The sequence below is a fragment of the Hibiscus syriacus genome, unplaced genomic scaffold, assembly GCF_006381635.1.
Source record: "Hibiscus syriacus cultivar Baekdansim isolate YM2019G1 unplaced genomic scaffold, ASM638163v2 tig00110987_pilon, whole genome shotgun sequence".
Lineage (NCBI taxonomy): Eukaryota > Viridiplantae > Streptophyta > Magnoliopsida > Malvales > Malvaceae > Hibiscus > Hibiscus syriacus.
In genome coordinates this window covers 1,425,702-1,443,189 of record NW_024062941.1, presented here as the reverse complement: position 1 = coordinate 1,443,189, position 17,488 = coordinate 1,425,702, and positions in this window count along the sequence as shown.

The window sequence follows — 17,488 nt, the reverse complement described above, 5'->3', positions numbered from 1 at the left end:
TAGTTCTAAAGTAATACTTGAAAGAAATATTCCAATATAACTAATTTTAAGTAAAGTAGTTGCTATCAATTCAATAGGGCAAAGGGACAAAGTAAGTTGAATATGCTGAAAGTGTCCAATAAAGATTCAAGAAGTAGAATTCCCATATGATCTTATGAAATTACCAATCCAAGAGTTTTAAATCATTCTAGGAATGGAGTTGTTATCGGTATATGATGCTACGGTTAAATGCTGATTAAAAAGATTAATTTTAAATGGACCAGGTGGCTCAGAAACAATATTTGTGGGTGAAAAGTCGAATTATCTGAGCAATGTGATATCAACTGCAAATGCTAGAAAGTTGTTATCACATATGAGTGAAACATATTTAGCTCATGTAGTAAATACCAAGGAAAGAAAGATAAATCATGAGAATATACCAACAGTGTGAGAATTTCCAGATGTATTCCTAGATGAATTGCCAGGATTACCTTCAGATCGAGAAGTGGAATTTAGTATTGATGTGATTCCTTGAACGACACCAATATCAATGGCACCTTATATGATGACTCCTATAGAACTTAGAGAGTTGAAGGCTCAATTAAAAAAATTATTAGACCAAGGTTTTATACCTAGAATATTACCTTGGGAAGCTCCAGTCCTGTTTGTGAAAAGAGAAAGACGGATCAATGAGATTATGTGTGGATTACCATCAACTTAATAAAGTGTCAGTCAATAATAAATATCATTTACCAAGGATTGATGATCTCTTTGATCAACTTAAAGGAGTGGCACTATTTTCTAAAATTGATCTTTAATCAGGGTATCATCAATTGAAGATCAAAGAAGATGATATATCAATTGTAGTAATGCAATTTGGGCTTACGAATGCACCATCAGCTTTTATGGATCTAATGAATCGGGTATTTCAACCATATTTAGAACCATTTGTGGTGATATTCATTGATGATATATTGGTTTATTCTAAAACCAAAGAGGATCATGATACTTATCTTCGAATGGTTCTTCATATTCTTCGAGAAAAGAAACTATATGCAAATTTGTCAAAGTGTGAATTTTGGTTAACCGAAGTTGTTTTACTTGGATATATAGTTTCGGTTGAAGGGATTCAGGTTGATCCTAAAAAGGTTCAAGCAATCATTGAATAAAAAACTCCTAAGAATGTTTCTGACGTAAGAAGTTTCTTGGGATTAGCTGGTTATTATCGGTGATTCGTGAAAGACTTTTCAATGATTGTTGCTCCAATCACTAAGCTAATGAGAAAACATGTGCCATTTGTTTGGACATATAAATGTCAAGAAATTTTTGACAAACTAAAGTAGATATTAACAGTAGCTCCTGTTTTGGTACAACCAGAATCTGGAAAAGATTTTGTAATATATAGTGATACATCCCATAATGGTTTGGGGTGTGTATTAATGTAAGAAGGGAATATGATAGCATATGCTTCTCGACAGCTCAAAACTCATGGAAGAAATTATCCTACTCATGATTTGGAGTTGGCTGCAGTAGTGTTTGCTTTAAAAATTTGACGTCACTACTTATATGGTGAAAAGTGTTATATTTATACGAATCACAAAAGTTTCAAATACTCGTTATCTCAAAAGGAACATAATTTAAGACAACGACAGTGGATAGAGTTAATCAAGGATTATGATGTAATGATCGATTATCATCCAGGAAAGGCTAATGTGGTAGCATACGTACTTATCCGGAAAACATTCTCTACCTTGAGAGCTTTAAATGCACAATTGAATTTGCATGAAGATGGTGCATTAGTGTAGAACTTCAAATCAAGCCTACTTTGATAAGTCGAATTAAGGAGTTGCAAGCAAAAGATGAAAAATGTTTGGAAAAGAAGAAACACGTTGAACATGGTGAATCTATAGATTTTGAAAAAAAGTCATATGGATGTCTATATTACAAGGGACGTGTGTATATTCCTAATGATGGGGAATTAAAGAAGAAAATACTTTCAGAAGCACATTACAGTCCTTTAACTATGCATCCGGGAGGCAACAAAATGTATTAAGATTTGAAAAGTCGATTTTGATGGTCTGGTATGAAATGAACTATCACTGAGTTTGTTGCTAAATGTTTAACTTGCCAACAAGTAAAGCCGGAACATCAAGTACCATCAGGATTACTCTAATCAAGTTCAATTCCATAATGGAAGTAGGAAAAAGGTTACTATGGATTTTATAACAAGTTTATCACTGATACCAAGTAAAAAAGATTCAATCTGGGTGATTGTGGATTGATTGACTAAATCATCACATTTTATAATAGTTTGAACTGATTACTCTCTGAACAAGTTAGCAGAGTTATATATTAAGGAAATTGTTAGACTACATGGTGTTCTGCATCCATTGTTTCTGATAGAGATTCAAGGTTCACTTCAAGATTTTGGAGTGCATTACATGAAGCATTAGGAACTCGATTACACTTCAGTACTGCTTTCCATACTCAAATAGATGGACAATCAAAAAATACTATCCAAATATTAGAATATATGCTTAGGGATTATATTATGGAATTTACAGGTTCGTGGGAAAAATATCTTTCATTAGTTGAGTTTGCCTATAACAATAGTTACCAATCAAGTTTAAAGATGGCACCCTACGAGGCATTATATGGAAGAAAATATTGAACACCATTAAATTGGTTCGAGCTAGAGGATCGAAAAATAATTGGACCAGATCTTATTCAAGAAGTAGAGGACAAGGTAAAATAATCTCAAAGCAGCCTCTGACAGACAAAAGTCATACTCAGATCTTAAAAAGAAAGATATTGAGTTTGAAGTTGGAGACAGTATTTTTAAAGGTTTCACCTTGGAAAAAATATTATGTTTTGGGTGAAAAGGAAAAACTTAGTCCAAGATTTATTGATCCTTATGAAATTTTGAAAAAAGTTGGTCCAATGGCATATCAACTAACATTATCGCTAGAAATGAGTAATATCCATGACGTGTTTCATGTGTCAATGCTCCGAAAATATCAATCAGATCCTTCGCATATCATTACACCAGAGGAAATTGAAATCCAACTAGACTTGACATATGAGGAAGAACTTGTAAGGATCTTAGCTCGACGAGAAAGTAGTTAAGGAACAAAAAGATTTCTTTAGTTAAAGTTTTGTGCATGAATCACAAAGTAAAAGAAGCTACATTGAAAACAGAGCAGGCAATGAAAGAGCAATATCCGCATCTATTTTGAACCATGTATGTATAAAAATTCAGGGACAAATTTTTATTAAGGAGAGAATCATAATACCCAAAAAAATATGGTTAATGACCAAAATGAATAAATTGAAAGTTTGGTTGCTAAAGTATAAACTTTAAAAAGTTTAGAGACCAAAGTGTAATTTTAAAAATTGTGTAACTAGTCCCTTAAATGAATAGTTTACCCCCATGAATGATGTTTTCGTGGGTTTCAGATTTTTCGTACGGAGTTTGTGTCAAAAACTATAAAGTTTGAAAGTTCGAGGAAAATTCGAATAATCGGATCGAATAAAAAATTCATGAAATTTTGTTAGATGATATAGCTAGGGTAAAAATGTATTTTCCATAATTTAAAATGATAAGATTTAATGTGGAACATTGGATTTAAGTTGATTTCCATGTTGAATCTTAGCCATTGGATTAAAAATGACAAGATCGTATTTTTGGAACTTTATAAGGGTAAAGTTGTAAACTACTAACTACATGGATTAATTTCAGCCCTTGGATGATAAATTTGATATGTGGCATGATTAGTATCATAAGATTTTAAGGTCATAATAGTCATTTTGGACTAAAATGAATTTTAAATTCATTTAGGTTATAAAATCTAAAAAATGACTAAAAAATTCAAGAGAGTTCTTGAATTGGTTTGTTGCTGTCGTAATTACAAAAAAGCAAGGTAAGTTTTTAAATTGATTTTTAAACATTTTAAATTAGATTTAAGGTTAAGACATGAAATTCAATTTTGTTCTCCATTGAATTCTCTTTCATTTGGTACCAGTTGTTCATGCTTATAACCCTAAATTTATGAAAAGGGTAGATGAAAGAGATTATGAAATTTGAGGTTTTAAGGCATGAAAATAATGATATAGGTGTTGTGATGTTTATTTCATGTTCCAAGTAATGAAAAATCCATTAGTTTTCCTTTAGGGATCCATTTGAAAAAGATGAAAAGTTAAGGGGTTGATGTTTTGAATTGATTTTTATGTTAGATATGATGAGAATATTATGTTTTATGCCTTAGTATATTTATTCAAGCTTGAAAATGTGAAGAATGGTTGAATCTTAATAGTGACCAAAATGACACTTTAGAAAAAGTTTGGGAATTATATTCAAAGCTTGAACATGATGAAGGTTATGGTAGAAAATTACAATACATGTTTAGATTTGTTGTTTGGATCTTGATAACACTTTGGAAAGTGATGGATGATATTAGGCCATATGGGTTTCTTAAGGAAAAATTTATAGGAAAATTCAAGTGACTTATTTGTGATATTTGTTATCATTCAAGGATTAATTTAATGATTAAATTATTGGATTTAGACATGAAATATGATTTTTTTTATGATTAGTTCTTAAAGCATAAAAGAGAAAAATAAGGGTTTAAGGTGTGTTAGGATTCGATGAAGCTAAAATTAATCAACTGAATAATTGCCAAGAGGGGGTGCATGAGTTTAGGGAGTAAGGAGTATAAAGATGAAACAATTTGCACAATGATTTATAGTGGTTCGACTTCACAACCAAGTCTACATATACTACCTAAGCTTCTCACTTAGGATTTCCTAACAAATTCACTAATTTGTTCTTTCTTTTTCCAAGATAATGAGATAATATTTACATCTCCCTGTCTTTTCTATGGCTAAGATAGAACCACTCCCTTTTTACAAAGGATAAGAAATGTAAACAAGAAAACCTCACAAGGTAGGTGTTTACAAAATTTAGCTCACAAAAACAATAGTAAGATTTGCAATGAGCTCAAAAACACTATTATTTACAAGAGAAAGGAAAAATAAGAGTGAAAGAGATTTTCTCTTGATCTCCATTGCTTGTATAGGTGTTGTAACCCTTCTTCAAGTGTCCTCAACTTGTTTTTATATGTTGGAATGAATTTGTGGCCGTTTCTAGACGTTGGGGATTAATTTTCTGCAAAATAAAATTGCCCAAAATAGGGAATATCGGTACTCCTTTAATGAGTATCGTGACCACCTTTGCAAAATTTAAATAAACTAGCCGTGAAATAGCGTTGGGCTTGACCAATATCAATATTATGTTTTATGGTATCGATACCACTGTGTAAACTAATATCGATACCCCCTTGAGTATCGGTACCTATTTTGCATTCTGGAATTTGAGCAATTTGGAAAACATCTGGTAGTATCAATACTACCTAGAGAGTATCGATACTTCTTTTACCTTTGGTATCAGTACCACATGAACGGTATCGATATTGTTCATGTAGTATCGATACTATAAGAACAATATCAGTACTACATACCCAGAAAACCTTTTTGTGCTCAAATTCTAGTTTAATGGACTTTGAATTATTTTTGAAAACTTTCAACAAATTAAATCAAGTCCAAAAACATATTGCCTTAATTTGTTATATCAAAATATTATAAAACATAGTTCAATAAGGTGAAATTGCAATTTTAAAGGTAAATTCAAGTAAGTTAAGGTGGAAATGAAGTGTAGGAAACATTGTAATTATAATGTTGAATTGGAATGAATATTATGAATTTTTCCTACACTATATTCTCATGGGTTAGATGGATTCTAATATGTGTGTTTGATTATTTGTGTTATATGTTTGATATATTTATAGACATCAATCAAAATCAAGATCTAACTAGCAACAAAGGAAATGAAAAAGATCAAGCTTAAAGCTTAGTGAGACTTATATTTTGACTTGTCTAAAAAGTGTTAAGGTGAGTGCATGCATACATAACATGATACATAGATGTTTTATAAATCATTAGGAAGACTTAAGATGATTATACCTTGTTTATATTAGCATGATATTTATGTTATTAATCATATATTTGACATATTTTTAATTTGTCAAAAGTTAATATAAAATGCATTGATCACTAGTTTATTTATGATGTTATATAATGAATGTTATTTCGGGTATGAACAACCCAATGTTGAATTATGTTGATATACATTGCCATGGATGAAATAAATGTAGAATATATGCCCAAATACGCCATTGAGGGACAGTGGTATAGTTGGCATGCCATAGAGTCTAGTAGCAGACTGTATATTTGAATTAGTACTATAGTGTGTATAAAGGACACTTAGTGTATATGATGGGCACGACCTTATGTGTATTATGGTGGGTATGACCTTATGTGTATTAGCACTTCGGTGCATATTTGACGCGTGTACCTAGGGTTCTCATAGGCATATTGATAACTCCGTAAAAAGGTCATATTTTGGGACCTTTTCACTTAAGTTATTGAATGCTTAAGAGCTCATTTAGGACCATGTAGATGCATTTAGAAGCATTTAGTTGTATGTGGTGGAATTCAGTTTGTTGCGGCATTTTAATTTGTCATCAGTGCTACCTTATGGGAAGGTGTTTGTCTAATGATGTGCAAGAATTGAGAGCAAGGAAAAGAGAAAATAAAATGTTGTGACATAAGGAGACTGCTGAGCATAATGAAAATGCCGAGTTGGATTGGCATTTCGAAAGCGAGCCAAGTGCAATAAGATATTTTTAGCCAACTGTCTCCTACTTTCCGTGATCTCTGCCCGAGAAATCTACCTCGAGGATCCGCCTGGAGGGGTCAATGATGCTACAGCCGATCTTGCTGACCACGCCGCCTGCTCTGTAAATCCTGTATGTCCTTGGGCGTCTGTAGCGAGATTATGCCTGGTACTCAGTCGGCAACCCAAACTGGATAACTTCTATGCTCTTCCCGATACCCATGTGATTTAAGTATGGTTTGGGGTTTCCTAGGAGTTTCAACACCAAGTCCAAGGGTTAATTTTCCCCTATAAATAGAGGATGAAGCCACAATGTTAGAGACTTTGGTTCTACCCAGATTTGAGCTTAAAAAGTTAGAGAGAGAGAGTCTCATCTTTCTCCGTCAATCCTACTTGTTGTGGCATTTCTCCTTGACAAGCTTAAAGGATTGGCATCCTGAGCGTCCGAGAGGAGCCAGTTCGCTGGGAGTAGTTTTTGGTGGCCGAGGGAAGCATTGGGCAGTACACGTCGAAGGCATTCTCCGCCCTTAGTTCTTTACTTTCATATTTTGTTGTTGGGTTGTAAGGAACGAATGGAACTTGCTTTGTGCTTGTTTATTTCGAACCCCACCATGAACTAATCCTATTTGGTGGGAGTTTGCTTGGATGTTTAAGTTTTTATTTCAATGAATAGTTGCTTTTCTATGCTATATTCTGTTTTGTTTATGAAACTTAATGCCTTAAGGTTGTAAGAGCTACGAGAGTAGCCTTTCCTTAGGAGGTCTTGAGGGTTCGAGAGAATGCCTTGGCAAAATATCCTTAGTATTCGAGAGAAACTAGGGAGGAACTACATAAACAAGGGGTTCTAGGTAGTAACTAGGCCTAATATACCTTAGAGATAAGGCTAGGATTTCATTCGACTAAAAGGAGCTATGCAAAATTGATAGGTTAGATGTTAATGCTACCGCAAAAAGGTATTGTCGAGACATATCATGTTATCTGGACCAATAGGATCACTGTAGGGGTTTACGCCAATTGGTTTTGCCAGGGCATCTTTCATTTGTTGAGTCCCTTACTAGAGATAGCATATGGCACCTTAGTAGACTCTGTCGGGCAGGCTAGGTATAGAAGAAATACCATTCAGAGAAATAGACTTAGATTTTCCTAGTGACTCCTATCACTCATTCCCATAGCAGCTTATCGTGTGAGAAAGACAAAGTCCTATTAATCAAATCGTAATTTACATTTCATTTTTCCTTGACATTTTCATTTGTTTACACTCAACACAATTTAATTTGTCACGACATTTCCATCCACTTTGCCATGACATATCCATTTGCTACCAGACCACCATTCCATTTCCACAGCATCCATCTCATTTTGCCATAGCATTATCATTTGTACATACCATCACTAACTTTACTTAGGTGACAAGGTCAAGCGCTTTGATAGAACTTATTCGACTTCCTCCAATCCCTGTGGAGACGATATTCACTTATCACTGTATTACTTGTTAGATTGTGTATACTTGCACATATATCCGCACCCATTTATAGTACTCATACCGAGCGAACAAGTTTTTAGCGCCCTTGCCAGGGATTGGCAACTGGAAGTTAATTTGTTTTGTCAGAGCATTTTTATTTTACCTGTTGATTTTTTTGTATAGTTTTATTTTTTATTTCCTTGTCTTTATCAGGTTTTTATTTTACGTACTCAACGTGCTCAAGCAAACTTGTATCAGATCAGAAATCCAAGGAATTGGTCAAGAGGAATATCAGAATGTCGAGGCAATTTTGAATTCTGGGAATGCAGCTAGGCCTCGTACTATTCGAGATCATTTAAATCCTATCATGGACGACCTAAATCCTAGAATTGTGTCACCCATGATTAAGGCAGTCGACTTTGAGCTCAAACTTATTATGTTTGACATGTTGGACTTTATTGGACAGTTTGGTGGTACTCCTCAGGAGGATGCAAGGTAACATGTTCAGACATTTTTAGAGGTCTGGGACTCTTTTCGACAACAAGGTGTGCATGAAGATGTGCTAAAATTGAAGTTATTTCCATATTCTTTGAAAGATCACGCCAGGGCATGGCTCAATGGATTACCTTCCGACTCAATAAGGTCTTGGGCTGACTTGTGCAAAAATATTTTGCTACGGCATAATCAACCCAATATGAACAACCATCTTAGAAACGACATAGCATCTTTTCACCAAGGCGATGAAGAGTTTATGTATGAGTGATGGGATCGATACAAAAGTTTGCTTCACAAGTGCCCCAATCATGGATTCCACGATTGGACTCAAGTTGTTATGCTCTATAATGGAGTTAATGCACACGAGGATGATGCTAGATGCCTCAGCAAATGAGACATTACTTGACAAATAACCAGCAGAGGCATTTGGCATTCTGGATAGGATTTCCACCAACGATTATCAATTTTCATCTACAAGGCTTGTACTTGGGCGAAAATCACATGGAGCTTTCGAGCTAGACTCTAAGGATATGGTATCCGCCCAACTTGCTGCTATCACCAATATGTTGAAGAATTTGCAAAGACCAAGTGACGTGAAAGAAGTGAAGGCAACCAACTCAGCATTTCTATTATGTCATGGCAATCATAATGAGAACGAGTGTCCGACCAATCTGGAATCCATAAACTATGTAGAGAACTATAATTGAGGTAACAACAACCCCCTATTCTAACAATCTTGGATGGTGTCAGCATCCAAACTTCTCTTGGGGAAATCAAGGAACCAGCAATGCTAGTCAGCCCGCTAGGCAACAGAACTTCAGTGACTCCCGGGGTTTTCAAACAAATATGCCATGGCATAATTCTAACGAGGGAGTACCATCTTCATCTAACACAGGTTCCTTGGAGGCCACAATACTATATTTTATAGCAACCACGAAGACCATGTTGCATGACCATGAGACCTCTCTAAAAAACCAATAAGCTTTGCTTCAAAGCCATAACTCATCTTTGAGGGCCTTGGAGGGTCAGGTTGGTCAAATTGCCATGGCATTACATTTTTACCTACATGGCAATATACCTAGTGATACTGAAGTTACTCAGGCTCAAGACATGGAGCATTGTGGTATATTCACCTTAAGGAGTGGCACCAAAACCTATAAAGATGCTAAGTTCGGGGGGGGTAACACTCGGAGAGCCCGGCCATGAGATTATGCACGAAGATCTAAAGGTGCAAGAAGATTCACATTCACTAGAAAACAATGATGAAGATTTGAAGAGTGCAGCCAATGAAGACAAGAAAAATTTTTCCACGACAAAAGAAAAACCCCCATCAGTAGGAGTTGATGACCAAAGGAAAGCTACAGAATTTTGCCGCAACAAATTTTTATGCACTAATAATCAATTGAAGCTTGATGAAGAAGATATAGAGGAGCTCGAGGATATTCCAAAGGAGATGAGTCACTCTAGCTTACCCATAGCTAGACCAGGTATGAAATTTGAACCTTTGGATTCTATTGAACAGACTTATCCTAAACCCCAAGTGATTGATCATCTGTCTAGGCTAGAAATTATAAAAGAATTAAGGAATGAAATGGAGATTAAGGAAAAATTCCCTAAAGAGAAATTATTATTTGCCACGGTAATTTTGTGGCATGCTAACATTTTCAATTTTCTCGTTAGTGTTGTTTTGCTTCCTTACTTGACTAGCCTAGGAAAGAACAAGGTCATACATGATGGTGGCTACTGGCATAGGGATGACCTCGACCTCTCCAACGAATTTGCTGCCCAAATGATTTCAAGTTACCACAGCAAAAAGGAACGAAAAGAGATCTTATTCTACTACCATTCAGCTTCACATAGAGAATACTTTGAAGAAGAAATGACTACTGCAAAGGTCCTACAATTCAGATGTGAAAGACCCAAAATGCCAGGGCACAATATTTTAAAGGCAGAATTATTATACGTGTGGGGCATTTTGGTCTACACTGGTGCTCCAATCGAACGAGACAAAAATGCCATAACAATTTGAGATGTTTCAGAAAGCACAGACTCTCAAACATGTGGACAAGGGTAAAGGCCCTACAGAAGCTGCACCCACTTAGAAAGAAGACTCAATTGGTGTTGGCACAACCGATGATATTGCTGATAATGTCCACCTATATGCACAAATGCCACGACAAATTGCAACACTTCTGGCTAAGCAGACCCAAGATCAAGTGGCGAATCTAACCAGCAACCTGATGACCTTCTTTGCCTATATCAAACGACGGGATGATGATGTGGCAATAGCCTTCTTTGCCTACTGAGTCAACGGAGGAGACACAATCTAAGATGCCACGGCAAGCTCCTTAGTTTTAGTAAGCATGATAGTATTAGTAAAATAAATATGCCATGACATTAGTAGGTGTTTGAATAGTTTTCTGGAATTAGTTAAGGATGCCCGATGATGATGAATTCTTGATGGCTAGGATAAAATGTACATGACTGGTTGAGGATGATAGAACTAACTTTAGGACTTGCTTCATTGAAATCCTTGAACACACGATTATATGTTTTCCATGCTTGAGAAACTTATAAATTTTTATAAGAGTTCTTAAAATGTCGTGGCATAAAACTGTGAATGATGAAAACCACCAAAAAATGATGAAAAATGAAAAATAATGAAAATAAATTAATGAAGTCATGAATAAATACCTCGACATATATGAAGAGGGACACTCCGATATGCCATGGCATATAAGTGAATGAAAGATGTCACAGGATGACTCTACCTGACTAGCTCGGGGGTGGAAGGTATGCTCCCTTTCACCTAGAGTGTGGGATGGTAAAGTGATGGGCTGACTCCCCTCATAGCAGAATTAAAGAAAAGAAAGCAATGTGGGAGTAAAAATTTGTAAATGTCATGGCAAATTAAGAAAGCTTGATTAGAAAAATTTTATGTTTATTAAGCATGGACTGGATACAAACACGCACACACCCATACAAAGAATCTTGTCCTAGGGGATAGTATTAGAGTTCTCGACCTAGTTTAGTATGTTGAAGCCATATGTGCTGAGGGCTGAAATTTTATCCCATAAACTATTCTGCTTCTAAACTTGTCATGGTATTTTTGTTTTGCTTAATATTATCCATTGCCTGAGGACAAGCAATAGCTTAAGTTTGGGGGTGTGATAACTCCGTAAAAAGGTCATATTTTGGGACCTTTTCACTTAAGTTATTAAATGTTTAAGAGATTATTTAGGACCATGTAGATGCATTTAGAAGCATTTAGTTGCACGTGGTGGAATTCGATTTGCCGCGACATTTTAATTTGTCATCAGTGCTACCTTATGGGAAGGTGTTTGTCTAATGATGTGCAGGAATTGAGAGCAAGAAAAAGAGAAAATGAAATGTCGTGACATAAGGTGACTGCTGAGCATAATGAAAATGCCGAGTTGGATTGGCATTTCGAAAGTGAGCCAAGTGCAAGAAGATATTTTTAGCCAGCTGTCTCATATTTTCCGTGATCTCTGCCCGAGAAATCTGCCTTGAAGATCCACTTGGAGGGGTCGACGCTGCTACAGCCGATCCTGCTGACCACGCTGCCTGCTCTGCAGATCCTGTCTGTCCTTGGGCGTCTGCAGCGGGATTATGTCGGGTACTCAGTTAGCAACCCATACTGGATCACTGCTATACTCTGCCTGATGCCCACGTGATTTAAGCATGGTTTGGGGTTTTCTAGGAATTTGAACACTAACTCCAAGGGTTAATTTTCCCCTATAAATAGAGGATGAAGCCACAGTGTTAGAGACTTTGGTTCTACCCAGATTTGAGCTTAAAAATTTAGAGAGAGTGTGTCTCATCTTTCTCCGTCAATCCTACTTGTCGTGGTATTTCTCCTTGACAAGCTTGAGGGAGTGGCGTCCTGAGCGTCCAAGAGGAGCCAGTTCGCTGGGAGCAGTTCTTGGTGGCCGAGGGAAGCATTGGGCAGTGCACGTCGAAGGCTTTCTCTCCCCTATTAGTTCTCTGCTTTCATATTTTGTTGTTGGGTTGTAAGGAACGAATGAAACTTGCTTTGTGCTTGTTTATTTTGAACCCCACCATGAACTAATCCTATTTTGTGGGAGTTTGCTTGGATGTTTAAGTTTTTATTTCAATGAATGGTTGATTTTCTATGTTATATTCTGTTTTGTTTATGAAACTTAATGCCTTAAGGTTGTAGGAGCTACGAGAGTAGCCTTTCCTTAGGAGGTCTTGAGGGTTCGAGAGAATGCCTTGGCAAAATATCCTTTGTATTTGAGAAACTAGGGAGAAACTACATAAACAAGGGGTTCTAGGTAGTAACTAGGCCTAATCCACCTTAGAGATAAGGCTAGGATTTCATTCAACTAAAAAGAGTTGTTCAAGATTGATAGGATAGATGTTAATACTGCCGCAAAAAGGTATTGCCGAGACATATCCTATTATCTGGACCAATAGGATCTCTGCAGGGGTTTACGCCAATCGGATTTGCCATGGCATCTTTAATATGTCGAGTCCCTTACTAGAGATAGCATAGGGCACCTTAGTAGACTCTGTCGGGCAGGCTAGGCATAGAAGAAATACCATTCAGAGAAATAGACTTAGATTTTCCTAGTGACTCCTATCACTCATTCCCATAGTAGCTTGTCGTGTGAGAAAGACAAAGTCCTATGAATCTAATCGTAATTTACATTTCATTTTGCCTTGACATTTTCATTTGTTTGCACTCAATACAATTTAATTTGCCACGACATTTCAATCCACTTTGCCACGACATATCCATTTGCTACCATACCACTATTCTATTTCCACAACATCCATCTCATTTTACCACAACATTATCATTTGTACATACCATCACTAATTTTACTTAAGTGACAAAGTAAAGCACTTTGATAGAACTTATTCGACTTCCTCCAATCCCTGTGGAGATGATACTCACTTATCACTGTATTACTTGTTCGATTGTGTATACTTGCACATATATCTGCACCCATTTATAGTACTCATACCGAGCGAACTTATATATTTGGGCTATGGTTTATTGGTTAATAAATGATAAACAAGTGAATAAGCTTATGAACTTTTGAATGGATGGCAAGTATATTGGTAAGAAATTTTATATGAGGTTTATTTCATGTTAATATATGGTAACATGATTGAAATACATGTGAATTAATCGTAATGCATTAAGTATTGTTATTTAATTATATTTATGTGTTGTATTACATTGACTATTATTATGATTGTCTCACTAAGTGTATACTTAGCGTGTGATGAATTTCACCCGTAGGTAAAAAGCAGAAATCGGAGTAAGGAGTAATCAATATCGTACTTATTGAGGAGTGTATCTCCAGTATCAGTAATGGCATCTTCCCGATGTATTTTGATTTTATAGTCGGCATATATATAATTGTTAATGGTATTTTGGTATAAACCATGCTTAAAACAGGTTAATTTGTAATGGTTTACCTGATAGTAGTTTAATGAATAGTATATAGATTATGATAGTTATAAAAAATGGTTTGCATGTTAACAATCCGATAAAAAGAATTAGAATTAAACCGGTATTAAGATAAATTTTAGTTTAAGTAAAATACATGCAATTTTATTTGTCAAATGTTATAATTATGAATTGTTAAGTTACTACTTGAAAACGAAATTAGTTTTGTTGAAAAAAGTTATGAATTGATGTATAAATCAATAAATGGTTTAAATTTGAACGCTAGAAAATTAGTTTGTGGCATTCTGACTAGTATTTTGGAATTAAATACGAGTAAGAGTGTTACAACAATATACATTATAAATATGTACCCACAATTATGGATTTTAATCCAACATTAACATCCTACAAAATGTGTAGATCTCTCATTACTTCTGCATCACTTCCGTTTCCATTTCTGGTTTTTCATTATTTCCGATCTTAATTAACTTTTTGCTTACTATGCTTCAAGTTCACTTTTTGATCTCTTATTATGTTCTGCTTACTGTGAAAGTGAATTTTAGGAACATAAACATATTCTTTTCTTTATGAATTCATTTTTTTAAATGAATTGATGAATATTTCTATTGATATTATCAAATTTTCATGGTGTTGGGTGCAATGCTCCTCTGAATTTTCATTTTTCTTACAATATCATGTCTGTCACTTATATTTGATGTATATATGAACATTGATATGTGATTTTGGTCTCCAAGGACTCTCAAAATACAAAGAACTTAGAATAATGAAATGAACAACATGTATTTGATGCATATATGTATCTGAAAGTTACACCTATATTCAAGTATTATGGGGTTTCAAATAATCTTTGGAATCTTTAAGTGATTGCTCGCTCAGCTGGCTCCCTTATACGTTTTATGCTTGAAGATATTCCTGGTGTTACTTCTCCCATTCCCATGGTTTATATTGGCATGTTGAAGATCATGAGCTTCATAGCATGAATTTTCTTCATACTGGCTCTTCAGAGACTTGATATGTTGTTCCGGAGATCATGCATTTGATTTTGGGGAAGTTATCGACATTCGACACTGAGGGTTATGGTGGTAACTGGTTCGACCAGTTAGGGTGGTTTCATCCATTCACTGTTACACCGTGAGCTCTGCAAAATTTCATTGTGGTTGTGTTATGGTATTCATCACTTGAAGAATAAAAAGAGAGAAGAAGAACCCTGGTCAAAAGTTTTAGGAGTTAAACTTGTGGTAAAACATTGTCAAGTCATTGATTGAATGTTCCACATCAGTTTTTCGTCACCCACGTTAACAGTTGTTAACATCGAGTGATCGATTTGTTACAAATAGATAATGTTAGTGACCCATTTGTTACAAATAGATAATATTAGTGACCAATTTGTTACTTTTGAAACTTTAGTGAGGAAAATAAATACTTACTCAAACATTAGTGACCATTTATGTAGTTTACCCTTAATTAAATAATCTAAAATTAAATTATTCAATTTTATAACATTCACAATTTGGGTTTTTTATTCAAATATACCTCAAACTAAAAAAATTATTGAAAAAAATATTAGTCACGATTAATTCTCGATATAAAATCTATAAACATATTTTTCAGCGAAAACATTGTTTTTGTAAAAAGCATTTTTTGATGGGGAGATGTAATCACTGAAATGCATTTTTTTAATAGGAAATGTCTTTTGAACCTTAAAATCACATCGGTTCTGAAATTGGGTTAACAGTTTAGAGTTTAATTTGCTTAAAAGTAAAAAAAAACAGTCCTAAAATATTTTATTTTTGAATTAAGTCCTTAAATTATTTTTTTGTCAAAATAAGTCTTTAAACTATTTCATTTTTCATTAATTTTATTTTAATTTTATTAATATATTAATTTTAAGGATTTAAAATTATCTTTTATTATGATAAAAAAAATTATATAGGTTAATGTTATAGATTATACAAAAATATATAAGAATATACATATTTAAAATTTATGCTCGTTAAATGTTAAAAAAAATTACAATAAAAACACATAAAATTTATAATAATTTTAAATATAACGTAAAATTATTTTAAATAAGAATAAAATAAGAATTGTAGTGCACAAATTAAATAAAAATATTTCTTCAAAATATAAAATATGAATCACAAGACAAATTATTTGTGAAATCATAAAATAAAAAAAACTTACATTTAATTAGTTTTATTTTCATATCCTCAAAAACAACAAAAACATCCCTTACAAAATTCACCACACGAGCAATATGTTACTGGAATCTTCATGATGTATGAAATGAATGAAATGTTGACAATAATATACACAATCATGGTTATAAAATGCATAAGCTCTCTTTACTTCTCCATTAGATGCATTGTATTAAGAGCATATAACACTTTATACACCTTTTGCAACCTCTCTTTCTAGTGAATAAATCATATATATTCAATGTTGCTTCAATTAGACCCAGTGTAGATGCTTCCTTCAAAATGTTACACCCGATATCAATATTGACATAATACTTAGAAAAAGACTCTAGTATACCTTCCCTCTACAATGCTTGATGATTTTTTTGAAAGAAAAGTATTTCATAATAGCAAATATTCATAACAATCCAAAGGTTTCAAGGCATACCTATATAATCGAACATTTACAAATATACACGTTAAAGACCAATCTGTTATAAATAGATTGTTTAAAACATTTTGATGTTTCGATATAACAAATAAAGTTAAATGAATTTTAAGATTTTACAAAAGGTTTTCTAAAGTATATTCGATATAATTATTCTAATATCAAAATATTACTCCAAGTCTTTCAAAGTTCATTTTAATCCTTACTAAAGTGTAAAAATATGTTAAACAAATTTACAAAGTATTTTGAGCCTTAATCGAGTCAAAAATCATTTCTTAATTAAAATCAAACCAAAATGGGCAGATTGCCCAGAGGGAACCGATTCCCCCCAAGGGGTACCGATTCCCCCCCAAGGGGGTACCGATTCCCCCTTGTTCAACGGTCGAAATATTTGAATTTTACACTAAGGGAATCGATTCCCAATGAGGGGTACCGATTCCCCCCCACGCTCCAAGCTATTTTATTAATTGATTCTCATCCCCAAACGGCTCCAAAACATCCCCAACGGCTATATACGACTTCAAACACATTCCAAGCTATAAATACAAGCTAAGGACACTTGAAGAAGCAAGAGAACAACTATCCAAGCAATCAAACAGAAGAGAAGAGTTTTTCATTCTTATTTCATCTTTCTCTTGTAAATATTTTGTTCTTGTGAGCTTAATTCTTGTAAACACCTACCTTAGAGAGGTTTTCTTGTTTACATTTCTTATCCTTTTGTAAAGGGGAAAGG